Below are 6778 nucleotides of genomic sequence, written 5' to 3'. Positions count from 1 at the left end.
TGTGTGTGCGTGTGTTTATGTGTGTGCGTGTGTGTGTGTGCGCGCGTGTGTGTTTATGTTTGTGTGCGTGCATGTGTGTGTCTGTGTGCGTGCATGTGCGTTTGTGTGTGTGCGTGTGTGTGTGCGTGCATGTGTGTGTTTATGTGTGTGTGCGCATGCGTGTGTGTGTTTATGTTTGTGTGCGTGCATGTGTGTGTGTGTGTGTGTCTGTGTATGTGTTTGTGTGCGTGCGTGTGTTTATGTTTGTGTGCGTGCATGTGTGTGTTTGTGTCTGTGTGCATGCGTGCGTGTGTGTGTGTCTGTGTGCGTGCGTGCATGTGTGTGTGTGTGTTTGTGTGCGTGTGTCAAAAGGCACACAGATGTTATAATAATAATAATCATTTTATTTCTATGGCACATTTCAAAACAGATGTTACAAGACAATAAAAACAGATAAATGAGGCAAAAGTCAAATTAATTATTAAAAGAGACAATAGACTGTAGAAGGTAATGAATAAACCCATACAAGCATGCTCTGTGCACATGCTTCACATAAAAAATGTAAAGCTGCTGCTGCGGTGAGTGTGCGTATGTGTGTGTGTGTGATGGATGTTGTCACTAAGCGTCTGTTTGCTAATGAACAGATCTGATTGGCCCTCCTCCCGGCTGACCTCTGACCCCGCTCAGTCTCCCCCCGCCGACGGGGCACAGCAGTGCTCGGTACACACGGACCGGCACGGGAAACACAATCAAGTCAAGTCAAGTCAAGTTTATTTCATCCATAAGAACGGAAATTACAGTGCTCATACCCAACTTAATCCCCATAAAAAGATAGAGCATAAATACAGTACAGAAATTATAAAAATGTACGTTTAGTGCTTGTTGTGCTGTCTGATAGCCTGAGGTATAAAAGAGAGAGCGTACTGCGTAGTTGGTGTCACAGGAGACTTTAGGCCGGTTACACACTGGCTGCGTGGCGTGAGCGTGTCAGCTGCGTGGCGTGTCCGTTTATATTTGGGCTCCCATGGTAACAGGCTAGAGCGTGCACACTGCCTGCGTGACACGCACGTCTCAGGCGCCTATTTTTCAGGTGACACGCAAGCGTGTTGGAAGCGTTTCCAGGCAACATAGAATAGGAAAAGATGTTAATATGTCATTTAGACACAAATACATATTAATAAATGACATGTTGATGTTTGAAAGTCTCAATGTTTTGATATAAATGCAGATATAAATGTAATTAAAAAAATATATATTGCACCTGTCAATATAGAAGGAAATATTCTGGAGCCTATTTTGCCGTCAATACTGCCGACGTTGTCTTTGCTGTAATCAGATCAGTATATATTTATGTTTAACATGGTATTTCATTTTATCAATGGGAAACATCCGTGTGTACAGACACGGCTAGCAGCAGCAGCGCCGCGTCACACACGTTTCTGGTGTGTAAAGACATAGACAAATCCACGCAGCTGACACGCAACAGAAACGCCACACTCACGCCACGCAGCCAGTGTGTAACCGGCCTTAGCCTAGCACTACGTTCCATAACCCTACTTCCTATTTCCTGTCATTTTTCTCACACCGTCCCCCTGCATCCAGGTCAGCAGAGACACTATAGTCCAGTCTAAAGACAGTAGCATCCCTCACCTCTCCCTCCATTTGTTGTGTTCTGGTTTCAGACGGAGACAGTTGGAGAACAATGATATACTAAACAGGGTGTAAAGAAATATACATAAACATGTGTTCTTTTCAGCCCTAGTCAGGAGTACACATCATCGCCTTCCTATAATAATGGCCTAAGTCATTTTTTGACAAAAATGATTTTCTTTTGCCTAAATCATCTCCTCATGGTGCTGGCCACCTCTGGTAAAACTGCCTTCATCCTCAGTTGAACAGGTCTTGTGATTCTACGCCTTTAGTATAATGGCCTATGTCAAGCGTGTGACTTGAAAAAATGACTTAGGTCAGTATTTTAGGAAGGTGACGATATGTACAAATAAACGAAAAGACTGCTGACAATTGATATGAAAATAAATGTGAAGTGGATTTAAAAGCAGTGAAGAATCAAAGCTGGGCCTGATCTCTGTCTCTCTCTCTCTCTCTCTCTCCGTTCACACATCATCATACAAACAATCAACACCACAGATTTATTTAACCTTCATCCTGAGTGTTATGGATCGGCGTGTCAGAGCCAATCAGGACGGAGCAGAGGCGGGGCCAACGAGACATCCCTAACACGGCCTGGAAGGTTTGTGTCCGCCTGCACTCTGATCTGATTTCCCATCAGTCAGCGGGGTAATGACCTCCGACCGGGCCGGGCGATACGTCAGACCGACCAACACACGCACAGACACACACGCGCACACACACACACACACACACACACACACACACACACACACACACACACACACACACACACACACACACACACACACACACACACACTCTATAGTCAAACGGCTCAGATGTACGACACTCAAAACATAATTTGGCATTTGCTGACATGCTGTCGAGAGAGAGTTTTCATATCCAGGCTGAGCTTTTCCGGCGTGTTTTTCGATGTTGTTGCCCCTTTTTTTAAACCTTTTTCGGTCACTTTTTTCTTTCATGGCTAAGCTACTTTTTTTAGGGCTTTATGATGACCAAACTGTAAGTGAGAAGACAAAATCTCTGTTAGAAACCGTTCCCTATCACCAAAATAGTTCCCTACATAGTGGGTTCTCCATTTTGTAGTGGTGTTCCAATTCTCTAAAATACCCACAATGCACTGCTAATCTGATTGTACATACACTGTAGCCTACATTTGACTCCCGTATCCCACAATGCAACACGGTCGTGTTTTCCGCGGGAACTGAAAAGGAAACATGGAGCGGTCTTTCCTTTCTAAACAGTGGAAATGTAACATACAACATATATCATATATAATCTTTAATATTCTCCTGGGTGCAGTTTCAAATCTTAAAATCAAGTTCATAAAGTAACTTTCTTTGCATTCATTTGATTCCCAATCAAGATCCACTGGTAAGAATGGCTTTCCATTGTTAATATGTACTTAAAAACTGTTGTGAAATGCAAAATAATAGAATTTTAATCATGTGATAAAAAATTCAGCGATTAATCGCGATTAAAATGTTTAAATCGTTTGACAGCCCTAGTTTGTTTACATGATGCCTCCGTCACGCAAACAACGGGCGCATCTCCTGACGCAAGTCACGCAACAATGTGTTTCAGTGAGGGTCCGAAATTATTGAATAAACACTATATAGGGAATAGTGAGGGAACGGTTTCAGACACAGCTTCTATGAGACGTGCACAATAATGCAGTCAAAGATATTTAAACATGCCTTTAAAGGAACACGCCGACTTATTGGGACTTTAGTTTATTCACCGTATCCCCCAGAGTTAGACAAGTCCGTTGTCTGTTACTCTCTCGGGGCTTCTCAGGTGCTGCGAGCAAATCACTCCGCCCAAGTAGCAGAGAGTAGCAGAGCTTCGCCTTCTGAGAATATAGTTCCCAGTATGTTTATGGTTAGAAGATGGCTGTGTGTCATGTGACCTTGTTTTTTGTACACGCTGTGACTCTACAAATCACAACATGTAAATAGGAACATGTTGGCGTTATTTTGTCACTTATTGGGAGCAGTAGACTAGATGGAGCCGGTTACCTCCAGGATCTGTGCTAAGCTAGGCTAGTTGGAGCTGGTTACCTCCAGGATCTGTGCTAAGCTAGGCTAGATGGAGCCGGTTACCTCCAGGATCTGTGCTAAGCTAGGCTAGATGGAGCCAGTTACCTCCAGGATCTGTGCTAAGCTAGGCTAGATGGAGCCGGTTACCTCCCGGATCTGTGCTAAGCTAGGCTAGTTGGAGCCGGTTACCTCCAGGATCTGTGCTAAGCTAGGCTAGTTGGAGCCCATTACCTCCAGGATCTGTGCTAAGCTAGGCTAGTTGGAGCTGGTTACCTCCAGGATCTGTGCTAAGCTAGGCTAGATGGAGCCGGTTACCTCCAGGATCTGTGCTAAGCTAGGCTAGATGGAGCCAGTTACTCCAGGATCTGTACTAAGCTAGGCAAGATGGAGCAGGTTACCTCCAGGATCTGTGCTAAGCTAGGCTAGCGGCGACACGCACGGAGATGAGAAGGGCATGTATGGACTTATCTAACTCTGGGGGATACGGGGAATAAGACAAAGACCAGATAAGTCGCCGTGTTCCTTTAAGCCATAGATGTCTGGCCTAGAGTGCGGAGCCCGGTCCGAGCCCGACACAGTTAAAATCTCATTTTTTTCTCATACTAATGACACATGTACGTTTGTAGGAAGGAATTCTGAAATCAACAGATGAGGCATCAGCGCACATGGGGCAACAAGCGCACGTTATCACAGGCGCGCACCTACATAATAAGCTTTTTAAATTTAAAATGTTCAATACCTCATAGCGCTGATGTGACCGAGCCCGACCCGAACCCCAACATCATTTCTAAATATCTGTCCAAACCCGGCCAGGCTCGATGGGTACCGACGGGTATTGATGGGTCCCGACGGGCTCGGTTCGGGTATCCATCCTCTAGTCTAGAACTAGATTGTCTTTGGTTGAATACAGCCCTACACGTAATCAGAAACATGTTTGACAAAACGCCAGAGTTTCCAGATGTTTTGTGGGACTGAACACAAGAAGTGGGTGGTTGAGTGTGTAATTAAGTGTTTGTGAGAGTGAAGAGGTTAAACAGCTGATTATTAACGCCTCCGTCCCTCAGCGTTATGATAATGAGCTCATTCAATATGCAGATTCGGTCCTCAGAGGCGCCACGAAAATTAATTGTTCTCGTTGACCCGAGTAATTATTTGTTTGCAGATTTAATTTGGAGATTTAGAAAAGTGGCAATGCCACGCGTGTGTGTGTGTGTGTGCGTGTGTGTGTGTGTGTGCGTGTGTGTGCGTGCGTAGGTGAGTGTGTGTGTGTGTGTGCGTGTGTCTCTGTCTGTGTGTGTGTGTGCGTGTGTGCGTGCGTAGGTGGGTGTGTGTGTGTGTGTGTGTGTGTGTGTCTGTGTGTGTGTGTGTGTGTGCGTGCGTGCGTAGGTGTGTGTGTTTGTGTGTGTGTAGGTTTCTGTCTCTGTGTGTGTGTGTGTGTGTTTGAATCAAATTATGTAATCCAGAAATAACGCAATAGCTGATTATGTTAACACAAAACCCCGATGTTTTTTGTTGTGTAGCGTGACATACAGCTCTGTACGAATACATTTAGAGAAGTCCACTGTTGACATGTATAGTTTATGTAAATGTATCTATATGTAGAGCTTATTAATATGCTTTTATTTAATCGAAAAAGTCAAATATCTTTGACAGTATTAATGCATGTCTCAATACTAGTCGTGTATTGAGCCCGACAGTTAAAATCTCATATTTTTCTCATACTAATGACACATACGTGTAGGAAGGCATTCGGAAATGTCAACAGATGAGGTCATCAGCGCACACGGGGCAACAAGCGCACGTTAACACAGGCGCGCACCTACATAATCAGCTGTTTAAAATTTGAAATGTTCAATGCCTTATCGCGCTGATGTGACCGAGCCCGACCCGGACCCCAACATCATTTCGGGACGGGCTCGGTTTGGGTATCCATCCTCTAGTTGGGACACGATGGAGTGTTTTGTGCTCGTCTTTACAGCCAACAACAGAACTTTTCCGTGGTGCTTCGACATGGTGTCTGCTAAACCGGTGCATACGAACTGATAACAAAATAATTTATAATTTATTTTAATTATAATTTATACTAATTTAATTATATACTTTATATACTTATACTAAATACTTTATTGATCCCCAATGGGGAAATTACAATTTACATGGCGGATATCAGAGAAGTTACTGCTGTACCTGATGGGTGGAGACATAGACGCTGTATGCTCGGATGGGAGGGGGTTGGTGGGTGGGAATATTCTAATGTTTCGGCCAATGACGTAGACGGCCCTGTCGATTTTGACCAGCTCACCAGGAGACTGAAGGCAGGACACATTCAGAAACCGTATCTCACTCTAAACAGCATGGATGTTTTTTTTTCCAAGTTTGTATGTGTGTGGAAGCACCAGAGACACAAAATAACACCCCAAATCCCAGAAAAAGTGATTTTTTTCATAATATGGGCACTTTAAAAAACCAAAACGTAGCGGTGGAAATTGTAGACTAAGTAGTTAGTAGTGGTGCCTATATTGAAACCATGTTTTTTGGTGGAGGACAGGAAGCACTCTTTGGTCTTCACTGTGAATCTCATTCTCTAAACCTGCTCGGATGTTTTCTCTGTATCTCTGTGATCGTCTGAACGCATGTTTACTGACAGAAACCCTCCAATATTTCCCCAGAGGAAGACAAACAGAGTGTCGTCTGTGTCATTTTGGGGGATTAGTCCTTTAATCCGGCAGCTCTCTGATCTCACAGAGCAAACATCGGCGCTCTCATTACCGGCTCGAGTGTTAATTAGCGCCCAGTAATCTGAAGTTCAACACACTGAACTGTTGGAGATCCATCCAGCAGGACGGCTGGATGGTTGTGTCACGGCCAACATGAAGACACGTGTGACTGTGAGAATAGTCTCGCATAGCCAGACCTTCCTCCACAGCGCTGCGGAGGAAGGTCTGGTTAGACCACACAGCATTCCTGGATGGGAGGAAAACCTGCTCTGGTTTATTGCATTTCTTTAAACCAATCACAATCGTCTTGGGCGGTGCTAAGCTCCGGACGGAGCCACGGTGCCTCTGCTAAATAGTCTCAGGAAGGAATTTGTTTAGTGGAACGTGTAC

Source organism: Sander lucioperca, chromosome 3 (genome assembly GCF_008315115.2).
Source record: "Sander lucioperca isolate FBNREF2018 chromosome 3, SLUC_FBN_1.2, whole genome shotgun sequence".
NCBI classification, from domain to species: Eukaryota; Metazoa; Chordata; class Actinopteri; order Perciformes; family Percidae; genus Sander; species Sander lucioperca.
Note: the sequence above shows the minus strand (reverse complement) of the source record.